The sequence below is a fragment of the Triticum urartu genome, chromosome 2 (assembly GCF_003073215.2).
Source record: "Triticum urartu cultivar G1812 chromosome 2, Tu2.1, whole genome shotgun sequence".
Taxonomy (NCBI): Eukaryota; Viridiplantae; Streptophyta; class Magnoliopsida; order Poales; family Poaceae; genus Triticum; species Triticum urartu.
This window is the reverse complement of record NC_053023.1, coordinates 719210727-719228826: the sequence shown is the minus strand read 5'-3', so window position 1 is coordinate 719228826 and position 18100 is coordinate 719210727.

Genomic DNA, 18100 nt, shown 5'->3' with positions numbered 1-18100 from the left:
TAGGGTACTGCCCTTCAGACGGATACTCGGGGTTATCCTCGGAGGCAGAACCTACCACGAAGATCACACCAAACATAATCAACCCATGGCAATATGCAACAATCTGATGCATTCTATGACATGGCAAGATGAAGGTGTCTTGACCTAATGCAAGCTAAAACAGAAGGGGATGAACTCATTTGAATCAAAGATTCAAATATTAGCTCATTAAACATGGCCTTATTAGTGCATTACCTTATTCTGCTTAAACAACAAGGTTAACTTGTTTTGTCATGCATGAAACCATTACAGATGGATAGATTGAATTTTTCTGATCATTTTTCATATATAAATCTTTGCATTTGGAGCTATGGTTGATTTTCTATGATTTTTAGAAGTTTTGGTTATTTTCTGGAATTTCCTATTAAAGAATAAATCCAGTAATTGAATTAATGCGTCAGCATGACATAGGTGTGACGTCAGCGGTCAACTGGGTCGCCCAAGTCAAACCTGACTGGTGGGCCCTCTCTGTCAGTGACTCAGCTAATTAACAAAGTTGAATTAACTCTAATTAACTGTCAGTGGGACCTGGACCCACATGTTAGTGAGAGAGAGTTAGCTAACGAGGTCATTAACCTCTAACAGCGTGATTAGCTCTAATTAAAACTAATCTAATGTATTTAGGAGCCGGCCCTCATATCAGTGACCCAGGCGGGGTCAAACTGGGGTCAAAGCCCTGGTCAGCACGGTCAATCCCGCCGGCGTTAAGTCGCCGGCGAGGCCGAGACGGCGGAGAGCGTCAGAAATGCTGCTCCGGCAACAGTTCGATGCGCGGGTGGGTGCTACGGGTAGCTGGCAGTGTGGCGCATCCAACGGTGGCGTTGGTTGGTGCTGGGGTGGCCGGGAACGACGACGGCGTCGAGCCGGGCGGCGGCCGGAGCTCGGCCGTTGGTGGTTTTGCTGCTGCAGCGAGCTAGCGGGGAAACGGACGCACTAGCGAGGCGCTACGAGGTGCGTTGAGTGCGTTGAGCACCCGCCCCTGACCAAATGGTCACCGGAGTGACGCCGGCATCGAGCTCGCGCAGCGGCATGCTATGGTGAGCAAGGGGGCGGCGTCTACGGCGAGAAAACGAAGCAGAGGAGAGGGGGTTTGGTAGAGGAGCTCACGGCGGTTGCAGAACGCGTCTCAGCGGGCTCAGAGGAGGTCGGACAACGTCGGGGCGTTGCCGGCGATCTCGGCGGAGCGAGGAAGAAGAAGGCATCGGGGTCGGTGATTGGAGGCGTCTGGCGTCGCGTGAGTCGTCGAGGAGGCGTAGATGATGGAAGCGGAGCTCACGGGCACGTCAGGGAGGCGAGGGGGTGGCTCTGGTGACGACTACAGCGAACGGCGGCGAGGTTGGTGCTCGGCCATCGCGGGAGAGGGTGAGGGAGACGAGGGGGAGAGAGGGGAGGAGTGCAGGGAGGTGCTAGGCGCCTTCGTGGCGCTCGGATGGGGACGAGGAGGCAGCAGGAGGTGGAAGCAGGAGGTGGCCGCGGGTGGGCGCGCCGGCGACACGCCTCTGCCTACTGGCAGAGGTGGGTGACGACTGGCACCAGCCAGGTGGGCTGGGCCAGCACAGGTGAGGGCCAGGTGGGTTTCTCTCTCTCTCTTTTTCTTATTTGTTTCCTTTTCTATTTTTTCTGCAACTGTTGGGCATTTATTAAAAATACCTAGACATCTTTAAAAATCCTAAAAATAATCCAGAGGGGGGGTGCTGGGGGTTCTGTCTTCCCCATTTCAAATTTAAGAGGAACTTAAACATGATGCACACTCTAATGCTTGAACTAACTAGGGTGTGACAACTCACCCCCACTCAAAAGAATCTCGTCCCGAGATTTAGGATCCTCCGGGAAGAAGGTGGGGTACTCGAGTCGAAGATGGTCCTCCCTTTCCCAAGTGGCTTCTTTCTCGGAATGGTGTGACTATTGAACCTTGAGAAACTTGATGTTATGGCATCGAGTGGTACGCTCCGCTTGATCAAGGATACGAACGGGATATTCCCGATATGAGAGGTTATCTTGTAGATCAAGCGTTTCATGGTCCACTCCACGGATAGGATCCGCGAAGCAACGCCTGAGTTGAGAAACGTGGAAGACATCATGAACTCCGGAAAGATGCGAAGGTAGTTCCAATTGGTAGGCAACTTCTCCTCGTTTGGCAAGAATGCGAAAGGGTCCAATGTAACGAGGAGCCAATTTGCCTTTGATACCGAAACAATGGATTCCCTTTAACGGAGTAACCCGAAGGTAGGCCTTCTCGCCGACTTCATAAGTCATAGGCTTATGTTTACGGTCATATTGACTCTTTTGACGAGATTGGGCTGTTTTTAATTTCTCACGAATAACGCGAACCTGCTCTTCTGCTTCCTGAATCATATCCGGGCCAAAGAGTTGTCTTTCCCCGGTTTTTGACCAGTTAAGAGGCATTCGACATTTTCGACCATAGAGAACTTCGAAAGGAGCCTTGCCCAAGCTAGCTTGATAACTATTGTTGTAAGCAAACTCCACGAATGGAAGGCATTTCTCCCAACCCACACTACAAAAAATATATCAACTTATGACCTTCTGTCAGTGACCCTCGAAGAATTGGTCATAAATTTATGACCATTTTAGACCAATTGGTCAAAAGCTGTTCAGTGGGCTTCAAACCCTAAACCATTGTGACCATTTTGGTCAGAAAGGTCGTAATTTCCTTACACGAAATGGTCACAAAGCAAACAGTGCTAGTCCGCTGCCTTATTTCTAGTTGTTAATGACCAATATAGATGGTCATAGCCTTGTAGATTGTGGTGGCTTGTGATGACTAGGCGCCATCTCATCAGTTTTGCCTATGTGTCATGTCCATGTGGCAGTTTTTGCCCTAGGTTGTGAAGCAACCTATATTTCTATCATTCCCAAAATTCCCAAAAAAATCTCATAAATTCTTTGGGTCATATCTTTATCAAATATGTAAAAATCCTTCCTTGCCTAGTTCAAAACTAATTCAACAATATTCATTTTCCTATTATGTTCACAACAACACTTTATGAAGGAAGTGCTATTTATATATTCTTGATTGCCCTAGGAATTTTTGGGCACTCTTTCCTATCCAAATCATTACCGCATGACAAAATTCAGCTCCATTTGCCTAGCAAATCTTCCTCGGCAAATTTCCAAAGTTTTTGTCCACCTAGAAGCATTGTGAAGGAAGTACCTTTTTTATATCTCTAAATGACATGAAATTTATACAGTTTCTTCATATGCCCAAATTATCACCCTCCTCCAAATTGCAGCTCATTCAAATCATCTATGTGAGCCCAGGTTCAATTTATATTTTATGGCCAAATTGGCACGTTGCAAAGCAAGTTTTATATAGACCCCTCCTATTACCCTCAAACTTTTCGGGCACTCTTCCATACCCAAATCATTGCCACATGATAATATTCAGCTCAATTTTCCTAGTAAATCTTTCTCGGGAAATTTCCAAAGTTTCTACCTCAAGAGAAGCTTTGTGAAGTAAGTACTAGCTAGGCTTACCCAAATGATCTGAAAATTGACCAGCGCATGACCATACCTAAGTAACTTACCTACACCAATTTTGAGCTCAGTTCATTCATCCAATCTCTCTCACTAGTTTTGCCAAGTTTCTGTCCATAGAAGAGCATTGTGAAGGAAGTACTACTTTGGCATATCCAAATGGTATCAATTTTCGACAATGCTTTCCTATGCTCGAATAACCATCCTCAACAAAATTTCAGCTCAATCCATTCATTATTTTGAGCCCAGCTTCAACATTCATATTTTTGTCCAGCGTGGTACTTTGCAAAGCAAGTACCACCTAGGATCCTCCTTTTGAGCTAAAAATTTGTGAAGACATTCTCCTTAGTAGATGATCATCCTCAGTCAAAACTCACGCCCATTGGCCATGTGCATTTCCCGTACCGCTAATCAAACACTTGGCTGCTAATTCATGTTTGAGCATCGATCGGTCTTCCCGTGAGAATCTTATGTTGTAATTTTCTTCCTAGCACCAACCTGGGGAGTGCCCAACCCATTAGACATGCCTAAGCCGCCCAGAACACATGGCAACATTACGGTCACGCGGTGACCACGCGACGGGCATGCGAGTTTACGCGCTCCAGAGTTGGGGCCCTCGGCCACCGCCCAAACCTCGACGTATCGCCACCAAACCATGTATTTATGATTAAATAGGTCCTTATGTAACTAGAAATCATTTTTGGAAAAAATAAATAGCAAACTATGAGGCAGCTGCAGTTCAAATTTGACCCGCTTCCAACTGAATCGGCGGAAATTTGTCTTTTTCACGAGAGGTGGATCAAAATTTTTTACACCCAACCATTTTGTCAATTGTGCATTAAATATGGCCTAGTATTTTATAAAAATGATTTGGTCCAATTTTGCAACAATTATTTGGTAGTTCCTTCACAAAAAAACCTCCTTTCGGGCACTCGAAAAATGGAAAATGGTTTTTTCGTCCAACGAAAATGAAAACTTCCTTAGACAACATTGTTTGCCATTCCAATATGCACTCTTTTGCACAATATGAGATCATTTGAACAAACTATGCCATGAATGTGGCCATAAGATTGATCATTTGGCTTGAAAACCATTGATCTCCACACATGATAGCTCGTTTCTGAGAACACTTTTTTTATAATAATTGCCGTATTACAAGTTTGTTATTTTTCCTAGGAACTTGGCCACATATGATGACACAATGCGAAGGTTTCCCAATTTTTTGATTTTTTTTGAATTTTTTATGCCCGTTTCAAAATGCGGTCAAAACGGCGGGAATGACCGTTCCTAGCTAGTGGTTGAATCTTGGAATTTTGTTGGTGTTTCTCTGATTAAAAATATACTTATGTACCTAGAAATGATTTTTGGAAAAAATAAATAGCAAACTATGAGGCAGCTGCAGTTCAAATTTGACCCGCTTCCAATTGAATCGGCGGAAATTCGTCTTTTTCACGAGAGGTGGATCAAAACTTTTTACACCCAACAATTTTCTAAATTGTGCATTAAATATGGCCTAGTATTTTAGAAAAATGATTTGGTCCAATTTTGCAATAATTATTTGGGAGGTCCTTCACAAAAAACCTCCTTTTGGGCACTCGAAAAATGGAAAATGGTTTTTTCGTCCAAAGAAAATGAAAACTTCCTTAGGCAACATTGTTTGCCATTCCAATATGCACCCTTGTGCACAATATGAGATCATTTGAACAAACTATGCCATGAATGTGGCCATAAGATTGATCATTTGGCTTGAAAGCCATTGATCTCCACGTGTGATAGCTCGTTTCTGAGAACACTTTTTTAAAATAATTGCCGTATTACAAGTTTGTTATTTTTCTTAGGAACTTGGCCACATATGATGACACAATGCGAAGGTTTCCCAATTTTTTGATTTTTTTTGAATTTTTTATGCCCGTTTCAAAATGCGGTCAAAACAGCGGGCTTGACCGTTCCTAGCTAGTGGTTGAATCTTGGAAAACTTTTGGTGTTTCTATGATTTAATAGATACTTATGTACCTAGAAATGATTTTTGTAAAAAATAAATAGCAAACTATCAGGCAGCTGCAGTTCAAATTTGACCCGCTTCCAGCTGAATCGCTGGAAATTTGTCTTTTTCACGAGAGGTGGATCAAAACTTTTTACACCCAACCATTTTGTCAATTGTGCATTAAATATGTCCTAGTATTTTAGAAAATTGATTTGGTCCAATTTTGCAACAATTATTTGGTAGTTCCTTCACAAAAAAACCTCCTTTCGGGCACTCAGAAAATGATTAAAAATAGCTAGAAAGATCAGAAATGCATAGAAATTGGTCCTTATCCATAAAATGTGGTCTAACTCTAGTGAAAATTTGTGTGGTGCCAATTTGCAAAATATTTTGGATAGCTACTTCACAAAATCCCTCTATTTTTAGTACTTAGACACTTTTTTAAATCACTGCTTTTTCGACCAATCAGGACTCTTCCCACAGATCGATGACATGGCGCCCATCCATCCATCCATCCATCTCTCCATCCCACATCCATCCATCCATCCATCTACAGAAAAAAAAGAAAATAAAATGAAAAAGATATACCCCCCACCCGCAGCCCAAACCCTAGGTCAGATCCCATCGACTCCCCCCCATCGCACCCCTCCTGTCCTCGCAGCCGCCGCCACCTCCTCCCTCGATCCAGTCCTCTCCCTGGCCTCCTTTCCCCGATCCATTTCTCTCCCCGCCGCTCCCACCCACCGCCGACCTCGCAGCCCTCCTCACCACCGCCGCCGACCTTGTCCCTCCCTCCCCTCACCATCTCTCCCTACCCTATGCCCCAGATCGAGTCGAGCAGGTCGGCCGACGCGCTAGGGTTCTGTTTGGTCAGCTCCGCGCCGGCTCTCCGGTTGGCCGCCCGCCCGACGATGGATCTCCTGCCGCTCTCCCACCAGGCGCTTTTCGCGGCCGAGGAGTCCGCGCTCTACGTCGCGGCGGAGGCCGGCGCGCTCGAGGTCGTGCACCTCCTCCCCCCTCTCTACGACCTCGAGACCGCCAAGCTCCGCTCCCGCCTCGACCTCGACGCCTTCCACGTCGCCGCCAAGCAAGGGCACACCGGTGAGCCCCTCTTCTCACTCGATTAGTAGCTCGAGGTCTTCTTCAAGTTCACCTGCGGGGTGAGTTGCCCGAGAATTGTCCCGCCCGTGCTAGCTGCATGTTTAAACTTCGAAGTAGGTACTCTCCTGAGCATTATCCGATGCAGGATATGTCATCCGTACGCGTTGTGCTTTGATCTGCTTGGTTCTAGCAGTTACGTTGTTTTCGAGTGGATTTAGGCACTGCCTGTTAGATCCAGTGCTTTGGATTCCCCAGTCGCGTCAGGCGATGGGTTGCATGCTGATGATTACTGCTAGGTCCATGCTAGTGATTATTTTGTATGGATGATGATACTGGCGTTCCTTCTTTTTTTGCAAGTACTTTTTGGGCAAGTCGATAGACTCCGTTGCTCCATCTGTACATAATTCTGTTTGTGTTCGTTGTAGTGGTAATTATGGCTTTAATAGTTATTGAAGATTGCACCTGTAAATCTAGATCTACTTGGATCCTGGTGGCTTCTTTTGCCAAGCAATATCATGTGCTTATTAGTTGCAAGCTGTATTGGTTTGCTTTGCTGCCATGTTAATTCTTTGTTTCCCCTTTGTGTTAACCACCTTGTGCTGCTGTACAGAAACTTTATTGAGAAATTGTTAGTTAACAGTATTTTTCTTCTAGGCCATCGGGGGATCTCTGGCGGCAGCACAAGGAGCAGAGCAGCGGAACAGCAGCACTGGCACGGGCTTATATATTGTTGGCTTGTAGCATAAACTGTTGGAACGACGGCATAAATTGTTCAGCGTCTTGACGCACTAATGCAATCGTACTGACAATTGGTAGTAACCAAAATCGTATAAAGGCAGTCTGCTCTCTCTTTAAATTATATTTCATAAACTATATTGAACCACTGCAACTGCTATAGATTTGAGATTCACATCTTTTTACATTGCCTGCTCTAGGAAGTTACTGTCGTGTAGTTAGTCTTCTTGCACTGCATTTGTACAATTGTATATTCTTGCCACTACTAGGTGATTCCTTGAATTATTCAGTCTGTTGTAACATACCAGTTTGATGGAATGCCTATGGTCTAAGGAGATAAACATTGGTATCCAGAATAGATCTACCTAAACCAACAGGCACAAAACATGCATATCCCTTTAATCTGCATTAGTGCGTCTAAGTGGTTACTGTATTGTAAGCTCCATCCATGGAGCAGTGAAATAAGCTGACGCTGTATAACGTGCAGCTAGCTTGCTGTTTAGACATTTTCCCGTTTTTAAGTATTACTTTTCTCTACATCTTTGAATTGGATCGTCGATCTTTCATAGAGTCGATTTTGCGCTAGAGCTTCTAAAACTAACCAGTCCAGGGAAGAACTTCTTTCTTATCTTCATACATTCTGGACCTTTTCACTACCCTCAATTCAGTTTCTACAACACGATAATTTTAAAAATGCTAGTCGAGCAATCTTTTAGAAAGCATAATGCTAGTGGGATCTACTCGGTTCATGCTTACTTTGGTCTGCATGACAGTCCTATACGAAGTGCAATTTTGTACTGCTTTCTTCAAGGTTTAGGGTCCAGGCATATGGTTCACTGTTTGTATTGTCCCAATGCAGCAGCTTCAGCTTCGCCTGCTAGTCGTCTGCGCCGGATGCCGCGCCCGGGGCCGCTGGTGGCCTCGAGGACGACACCCAGGCTAAGGCATACGAGGGCGCACCACCACCGTATGACAGGACCAAGCGCATGGTCATCCCCGACACGCTCAAGTATGTTGGCATTGGACTGCCTTCTAGATCTTGGCGTGTGTCTTGTATGTGTGTTTGATGTTGACGTTGCTTGTGGTTTTGCAGGGTTCTGAGGCTGCAGCCTGCGCACAGGTACTGCCTCCTCGGCCAGCTCTCCAAGGAGGTCAGATGGAACTACGCTGACACCATCAGGGTAAGCTATTTCATTGTGCTGTTTCTTCAGTGCTCACTAGTTGCTAGTGTTCGACTGCTACCAGTGGGTTAAGATTAGTCTTTTATAATTGTTTTCTTGAGGATGAGTTACTGAGGCTGTTCAGGCCATGACTCGAAATTGTAATTGTTTTCTTGAGGATGGGCAATCTTGTATAGCTGAAAGTGATACATTCTTTGAAAACTCAGCTTCTACTATTCACCTTGTAGATTTTTTATTCTGCAACATATTTGGTTTTGTCTAATTAAAAAATTGGTCATGCTCACGAGCAGTATATATGCACTTGGTTGGTTCATTGTTGGCAGTTTAGCTACACAAACTGACTGACATTGCACAATAAAATGTAGCAGATTTGCTAGCAATCCTTCTTTCTCTCGTATAGAAGTACATGCTATCTAACGTGAGCAAAATCATTGCGTAACTACAGGTACATCATATGACTAATTTACACAGAATACTGATACTCGACCCCATGCATTCAGTTTCAGAACTTGAAACTAATTAACCTGTGGAAACTAACCTGACTAGTAGCTTCTCTGGCTTCCAGTTTACAACTTCCATGATATCAATCATTCATTCTCAAGTTGCTGCTGGTAGCTACAAGTCGCCTTTTTCTGGAATTTTCATGTTCTTTTTTTGTGTGTATATGCCTTCCTCTTCGATTTCAAGCTTGTGACTGAGGTCAATTGATGGTGGTGGTTGTGCGATGTAGATGTTCGGGATGGAGGAGAAGGAGATGGAGTACCGGGTCGAGCTTTTCAACCAGTGAGTGATGAGCCTTCTAGCTGCTGCACTACCACCAGTCCACCACCTGGGTGGGGCTTGTGAGATCAGATCGCTTGTGAGATCAGATCGCTTGTGAGATCAGATCGCTGGTTGATGCAATGAATTGTGGTTATTGCAGGCAAATTTGGGGCTGAGGAAAGAAGACGAGGAGCAACTTCTCTCTGGTCTGGTCGTTGGAACTTCAGGACAAGGTACGTAGCATCCCCATCTCCCTCCCTCTCTTTCTCTGCTTACAAATGCCGCTAAATTAAGGAATATTTGATGCAAATCCTGGCTGTGTAAGGAATTCAAGAGGGATTTGTATGAACAAGTCCAGTTTTTTAGTTAGTACCAAACAGAGAAGATGCGGTCCAGATTGGCCAATTTTGCTGCTACCACATGGATTTGTATCTATGCAACCATCTTCCTACTGTTTGAGTTGTTTGGATTGCAAGAAATTCAGCTTTGGGTGACCTGCACTTAGTTTAATTTCTTTGAATAATCAACCGTATTGTTTCTGTATTGTTTTGCTGCTGTATTGTTTCTCACTCATGATTGATCTACTGCCAGGTGAAGGTTTTCAAATGTTGAAGGAGGAGGACAATAGGAACTTCTGTGATGTCTTGTCATCTATTTTCTTTTCTTTGTTGTAGAATAGTTCTGTTTGGCACTTACTGGTTGGATGTAAAGATATGTACTGCTAGAATGAATGCATGTAAATATATTTTGGGCTCCTATAATATTTCATGTTGCTTTGAAAATGTATCGGAACTGGGCTAGGCCCAAGATAACTTGTAGTGTGATGTGTTGTAATGTCAATGTCATAATAAAAGAAGTTGGATTGGATCAATTATTTCGGCCCAGCCCAAGATATATTGAACAATTATTTTTGAGGGGAAAACTTGAGAGGCCCAGCAAAGAAATGGCCCAGAAAAAACAAGACCAAAAAAATCTGTCAAAAGGGATAGGCAAAGAAATTTAAAAGGCCGAATTACTGGGCCAGGCCCATGTAGCTAGTGAAAATTAACAGAAATAAATATATATTGAAAAGGCCGAATTGTTGGGCTAGGCCCATGTAGAAAATCGAATTGGACCGGGCTGAATATTGTGCCACGTCAGATTGCCACGCTGGATGCCTACGTGGCCTGGGGAGGTTGCTGGTGACCAAAACGCCACAGTAGACGTATTTTGGTCATAAACATCTACGACCATTCCAGAAGAAAGGTCGCTATAGTCAGTTTACGACGGCCAGCTTTTGACCTTATGTTTTTGGTCACAAAAAGGTCACAAATGGAAATTTTTGACCATTCAGTGACCAACAGTGGTGGTCACAAGTTGACATATTTCTTGTAGTGCCATTCCGAACGAGATGACACAGACTCGGAGCATATCTTCCAGAATTTGATTGACTCGATCTACTTGACCGCTTGATTGAGGATGGAAGGCGGTGCTAAAAGAGAGACGAGTTCCCATAGCATTTTGGAAACTTTCCCAAAATCGAGAGGTGAAGAGACTCCCACGGTCTGAGTTAATTTCCAAAGGAACACCATGAAGAGACACTACTCAGGAGATGTATAAATCGGCTAGCTGGCTAGCAGTGATACTCTCACGAACAGGTAGAAAGTGGGATACTTTGGAAAGTCGGTCGATCACGACGAAGATGGCATTATTTCCTCTCTTGGTCCTGGGAAACCCAGTGATGAAATCCATACTGATTTTATCCCATTTCCACTCAGGAATAGCCAAAGGTTGAAGGGTGCCAGCAGGCCGTTGATGCTCTGCCTTAACACGACGACAAACGTTGCAATTAGCAATGTATTCAGCGATTTCTCTCTTCATCCTAGTCGACCAAAACCTCTGGCGTAGGTCTTGATACATTTTAGTACTACCGGGATGAATGGTGAGAGGGGATTCATGAGCTTCCTTAAGAATCAACTGGCGTAGATGTTGTTTCCTGGGAACCACCAAGCGGTTCTCGAAGAAGACAACACCTCGCTCATCCATGGAAAAACATTTAGCAACTCCGCTAGCAATGTTTTCCTTAATCCGGAATATGCCCTTATCACGCTTCTGGGCAGCTATGATTTGATCCGTAAGGTTAGGCTTCGCCACCAGGGTGGATAGAAATCCTCGAGGAACAATGTGAAGATTAAGCTTACGAAATTCCTCATGGAGAAGTGGTTGACTTTGTTGTAACATCAGGTTGTTACAATAGGACTTACGACTTAGTGCATCAACCATGACATTGGCTTTGCCCGGGGTGTAAGTTATTCCTAAGTCATAATACGAGATCAACTTGACCCAACGTCGTTTCCTGAGATTCAAATCCGGTTGGGTGAAGATATATTTCAAAGTTTGGTGATCGGTGAAGATCTCGCAACGATTACCGAGAAGGTAATGTCGCCAAGTTTTGAATGCATGGACTACAGCTGCAAGCTCTAGATCATGTGTGGGATAATTTTCCTCATGTGGGTGTAATTGTTGTGAAGCATAGGCAATTACCTGACGATCTTGCATGAGTATGAAACCTAGTCCTTGTCGCGAGGCATCGCAATAGATAATAAAGTCCTTGGAGAAATCTGGTGGTACCAGTACGGGAGCAGATGTCAGGCGTCTTTTCAGTTCCTGAAAGCTGAACTCGCACTGTGGAGTCCACTCGAACTTTTTATCTTTCTTGAGGAGTTCAGTTAGAGGTTTAGCAACCTTGGAGAAATTCTCGACGAAGCGACAGCAATAGCTTGCTAAGCCAAGGAAGCTCCGGACTTGCTTGACCGTCTCAGGTGGAGTCCAATCAAGGACGGCTTGAACTCGCTCGGGATTGACAGCAATACCCTTACCAGAGATTACATGGCCTAGATAGGTCACTTCTGGCAACCAAAATTCACACTTGGAGAATTTGGCATAAAGGCGATGCTCTCAAAGTTTCATCAATACCAGCCTTAGATGTTTGGCATGTTCCTCTTCATTCTTGGAGTAGATGAGTATGTCATCGAGGTATACTACGACGAATTTATCCAAGTACTCCATGAAGACCGAGTTCATTAACCGAGAGAAGGTAGCGGGGGCATTTGTTAAACCGAAGGACATAACGGTGTACTCGTATTGGCCATAACGAGTAACAAAGGCCGTTTTGGGAATGTCCCCGTTTCTGATTTTGATTTGATGGTAGCCCAACCTCAAATCCATCTTGGAGAAGACTGAGGACCCAGCAAGCTGATCATACAGATCGTTGATCCTGGGAAGCGGATACTTGTTCTTGATGGTGACCAAGTTGATAGGTCGGTAATCTACAACCATTCGATCCGTTCCATCCTTCTTCTTGACGAAGAGGACGGGGCAAGCCCAAGGAGAGTAGCTAGGACGGATGAAACCCTTTTTCAAGGACTCATCGAGTTGGTTCTTAAGCTCGGCTAGTTCTAAGGGTGCCATCTTGTAGGGTTGTCTAGAAATTGGAACGGTTCCTGGAACAAGGTCTATCACAAACTCGACATCCCTGTCAGGTGGAACACCTGGCAGTTCTTCTGGAAAGACATCCGTAAAGTCTCGAACTACCGAACATCCTCAAGGTCTGGAAGGGGGTTGGCATTTAGGGAGTAAAGTTGGCGCTTGGCCACTCGAGTTAAGACATTGACTGTCTTGCCTGATGGGTGAGTAAGTTGAACGGTTCAAGTGGCACAATCAATCTTAGCATAATGAGCTGACATCCAGTCCATACCCAAGATGATGTTTATGTCCGAGGACTTAAGAGCTATTAAGGATGCAAGGAAGACAAGTCTATCAACAAGAATTTCGTTCCCATGGCTTACTCTAGAAGTTTGCCATTTGGAACCCGGAGTTTGAATTACCATAGAAGTGGGCATGTCACAGAATGTCGTGTTATGCAATCGAGCGTAGTTCTCGGATATGAATGAATGAGATGCTCCAGTATCGAAAAGAACAGATGCCGGATGGCAGTTAACAAGGAGCGTACCAAGGACGACGTTAAGATCCTCATGAGCCTCCTCGGCTGAAACATAGTTGACATGGCCACGGGCAGTGGTGACCGGCTTGGCGTAGAATGTCTTTCCCGCTGGCTTACCACGGCCAACTGACTTTCCTGTTTGATTGGGGTTGTTCTGGGGACACTCTCGACTATAGTGACCCGGCTCTCCACACTTAAAGCTTGTCACCACATTGGGGCGTGGAGCAGCATTAACAGCGGGGCCACCATAGGGCTTGGGCGGTGCAAATTGCTGGTTGGGACGAGGCGCCTCAAAGAATGGCCTCGGGATGAACCTGGGTGGCAGTGCCGTGCTTGGGATCCACACCCGGCGCTTCTGAGCTCCAGAGCCGGATGAAGAGCCAAAATCACGGGAGTGCTTGCGTGAAGCGTCATAATCAGTCTGGCCTGTCTCAGCACTGATGGCTTTATTGACAAGCTTCTGAAAGGAGGTGCACTCGTGCAGATGAAGATCGCGGCGAAGCTCAGGGCTAAGTCCCTTGCGGAACCTTGCCTGCTTCTTAGCGTCAGTAGATACCTCTTCAGGGGCATAACGTGCCAGATTCCCAAATTCACGACTATATGCATCCACAGTCAGTCTTCCTTGGGTGAAATTGCAGAACTCCTCCCTCTTGCGATCCATGAGACCTTCCGAAATGTGATGCTCACGGAAAGCCTCACTGAATTCAGCGCAAGTAGTAATTTGGCCGACCGGGCGCATAGCTTCAAAATTTTCCCACCAGAGGCTAGCAGGGCCTTCGAGATGGTAGGCAGCGTAAGTAACCTTGTTGGCTTCGGCTACGTTGGCAGAACGTAGCTTGTGGGTGATGCTGCGAAGCCAGTCATCCGCGTCGAGGGTCCCAACGGAATGGTTAAACTTTGGTGGGTAGAGCTTGATAAAGTCATTGATTGACACCAAGTCATTTCGCTGATGGCGTGCAGTGTTCTACTCAATCCGCTCTAGCAGGTGGTTAGTCTCACGCTTGTTTCTTTCCGCCTCCAGCATCACTTCGGCCAGGGAAGGCGGGTGAGGCAGATTTTCACCCCTAGCTGCACTGGCTTCCCCCTACTCCGGGGCAGCAGGGTTGCTGTGGGTGTTGACCATCCTAGGAGAAAACAAGACAACGGTTTAGATCAGGATGGCTCAAACTTAGCAAGGAAGTGCAGAATGTAATGGATAACACGGAATGCAGAGATGTTCATCCGTATGTCATGGTAATATAAAACTGAAATATATATACCAACGGTCATACACATCATACATAGTTTAGTACAAGCCCAGGCTACAGTACAACTATGATGAAAGACATTACATCTCGTCGGAGGCATTCCAAGCTCCTATACATTATTTGTCTACACCTCCGGAATTGATTACACACAAAGTCATATTCCACAAGTCATGCAGGACAGTGAAGATACAACTATTACAATACTAGTGGTACAACTACTAACTCAGACAGATCCGTAGTAGTCCTCATAGAAGTCACCTCCATAGCCTGGAAGTTCAACGTGATCATCCGGGAACAGACAGTCCTGAGGGGCTTGTGGACCATAGGGGCTAGGATGAGGTCTTGGACCAACAAACGGTGGCCTGCGGACCACGGGGTGGGGTGATGCCTCCCACATCATGCCAATCCACCATGTCTAGCAGAGCAGATCTCACAGGATACAGATCCCTTGTATCCATACATCCAGCTTGCACCGTAGGTGCAAACCGAGTCAATGTGGCCCAATGATCAGCACGAGTATTGAAAAGCTCCAGCCTCAAGGCACGATTCTCTCGGTCCATATCTTCGAGCATCTCGGCAGTGGTACGAGTTAATGAGTCCTCCTGAGTGGAGTCAGCATAGATAGCCTAAAGATACACTTGCGCTCCTGGCAGTGAAGCTGACATGTAACGGAAGTCGGTGTTCCGTAGCAGGCCAGTCCGGACTCGCGTGATGGTCATCATGGAATAGGCAGCATCCTGCACAGCCATCTCAATAGTAACCCCGAGTCCGTAGGAACAGTGAAGGGGCTCGGTAGATCCAGGATAAGAAGGAAATATCCTGACGGTGCAGAAATATTGGCTTTGATTAAAGTCTCGGAACTACTCTTCGACAGTGTATTCGGGATACCAACGGTAACCTGTCTCGATCATTACCCGGACTAACATAGCAGTATGACCGGGCACGTCAAGGCATCGGGTCAGGCGAACCACTTGGTTTTGAGCACGGTTGGCCATCTGAAAGCACAACCACAATGCAAAGACATTAGAATTTCTAGGGAAAATTGGACAGCATAACAGCTGTAAATGCTCAGAAAAGATTTGAGACATCCACAACAATTTGCAATACCACTCAACAACATCGTATCAAGGTTCTGATTCAACTAGCAACATACTAGAAATAGTAGAAACTGGACTGGGGCTGGTAACAACAATCCTATAAGCTACTACAGATTAGTAACACGTGAACCTGATAGAAGAAGAGAGCCTAGTCCTTAACCCACGTTGAATGAGAAGAGAATGACTCAGATCAGAGGGCATAGGGTAAAGGAGTAAAAGAGCCTTACGTTCCCTCCCATAATCAATTCCCCTACATATAACTAAAGAATTTCTAGACTCGACATCGACCAGTTTGGCTCAACGAACCTACAGGCAGTCCGGCTCTGATGCCAACGCTGTCAGGACCCTGATTCCAAGCCACATCGATCTAGCCGGTAACACCTCATATCACTTTGTGGCCTCACGCACGGTATCCCACGGGTGTCGCCTTACCATGGCCCGGGACCGTTTGCGCCTTTTGGCTCACGTATATGATAGTGTCGCTAGCATCCATATGACAGAGAACCCAGGCCGACATGGCTAGTCGTGAACCCAAAGCGGCACACACCTATGGAGACAGGCATACATGAATCACATCGAGCATGTCGGTTATCAGCGAGTGATTCCGGGCTGTAGCACTGGGCTAACAGGACTCCGGGGAACCCGGGCTGTAGCAGGCTAGGCAGGACTCCGGATGTCACTGCATGACATTTCCCCGAAGGGACAGACATAGGAACGAAGTGAAACACATGCCGGCCAGTCAAGTGTCCTGAACAGTAGTGCTGGGCTAGCAGGACTCTGGTGAACTGGGTTGTAGCAGACTACAATGGCTCAAGGAACACGAGACTACATTTCCCCATAAGAAAGGCTGCCAAGGATAAACAACTAGATTGTCGGATCCCACCCATACCAAGCATTTCAATCATACACACAATATGCCCGATATGAGTACATACAACATGGCATCACAACAAAACTCTACAACTCAAGTACTTTATTTAAAGGCTCCAGAGAGCCAAACATAACATGTTCATACAGATAGGGGTCACATGACCCGACACTCAAGTCATACAATCATACAAGCACAAGCGGAAGTAAATGGTCTGAGTACAGACACTAGAAAGCAAGAAGGCTTCTGAAGCCCGTCTATCTACATAGGGCCCTCCATGGCCAGGATCACCACCTGGGTGGCTAGTCACTTGTCGACGTCAAGGTCTATGTAGAACCCATCGGAGGGGGCGGTGTTGTCGTCTGAAAACAGTAATTAAGCAAACATGAGTACAAAGGTACTCAGCAAGTCTTACAACAGAACCTACTATACATGCTCATTCTCAATAAGGTGGTGGGGTTATTGCGGCAAGCCAGCTTTGACTCTTGGCTAAGCTATCCTACGGAACTCCACTAGTAAAATAGTTTTCGCACATGAGTCCACTACTCACCAACACAATACTTCACCGGGGATCCTCCCTCGTCATCCTACGAGAGGGCCATCCTCGGTACTCACACTTATCTTGAGTCTTTTAGTAGTATCCATTAACTTGTCTATGAACTGTATATGTAACCAAGTAGTCCTTTACCATGGATGCGGCTATTCGAATAGTTTTATACCCTGCAGGGGTGTACTTCGTCACACATGTTTCCACCACTTAGCGTCTGCACACGACATGTGCTCGGCAGACTTCAAGCGAAAACCGACGTGGGTGTAGACCACGACCTGACTAACCTCACAAGTCTCTAGTCCAGGTTTATCGCCTATTCAGGTTCCATCCGCAATGAAATCCGGCCGGGGTGTCCTCAACGGCCCCAAACGATGTGTGCAGGGTTCCCGAGACACCAAACGGGCGACTCGGTACACCGTGCCACGGTGTATCTACCGCATCATAGCCCACTCCTAGGGTCAGCACTACGCACGGCCGCCAACACATAACCTACAAATACCAGAAACTAGTTGCAACTCCTGGACAGAGGACGAGATGGGTCAGTAAGTCGAGCGGGGTTGTATTTCAGGGCTCAATGTGTGGTAGTAACTGAATCTTAAATCACGCATACAGATCTCAGTTCTTATGGACGGTCTCAATGAAACAACCCACCATGTACTCCTACATGGCCTCTCATCGATACCTTTACCAAAACATGTTCAACACATCCCTCACATTACCGACATAATCATATCACTCTAGCCCATCACCCAGATGAACCAGACCTGACACAACTCTAAGCATAGCAGGCATAGCAAGGTAGGAATCACATACATGGCTCAATCAACTCCTACACATGCTAGTGGGTTTCATCTAGTTACTGTGGCAATGACAAGTCATGCAGAGGATAAGGGTTCAACTACCATAGCACACGGCAGTTTGAATCGCGTTGTCTTAATGCAGTAAACAAGAGCAGAAGCGAGAACATGGGTTTGTATTGGAATGATCAATGGGTTGCTTGCCTGTTGTAGTGGTAGTAGGGTACTGACCTTCAGACGGATACTCGGGGTTATCCTCGGA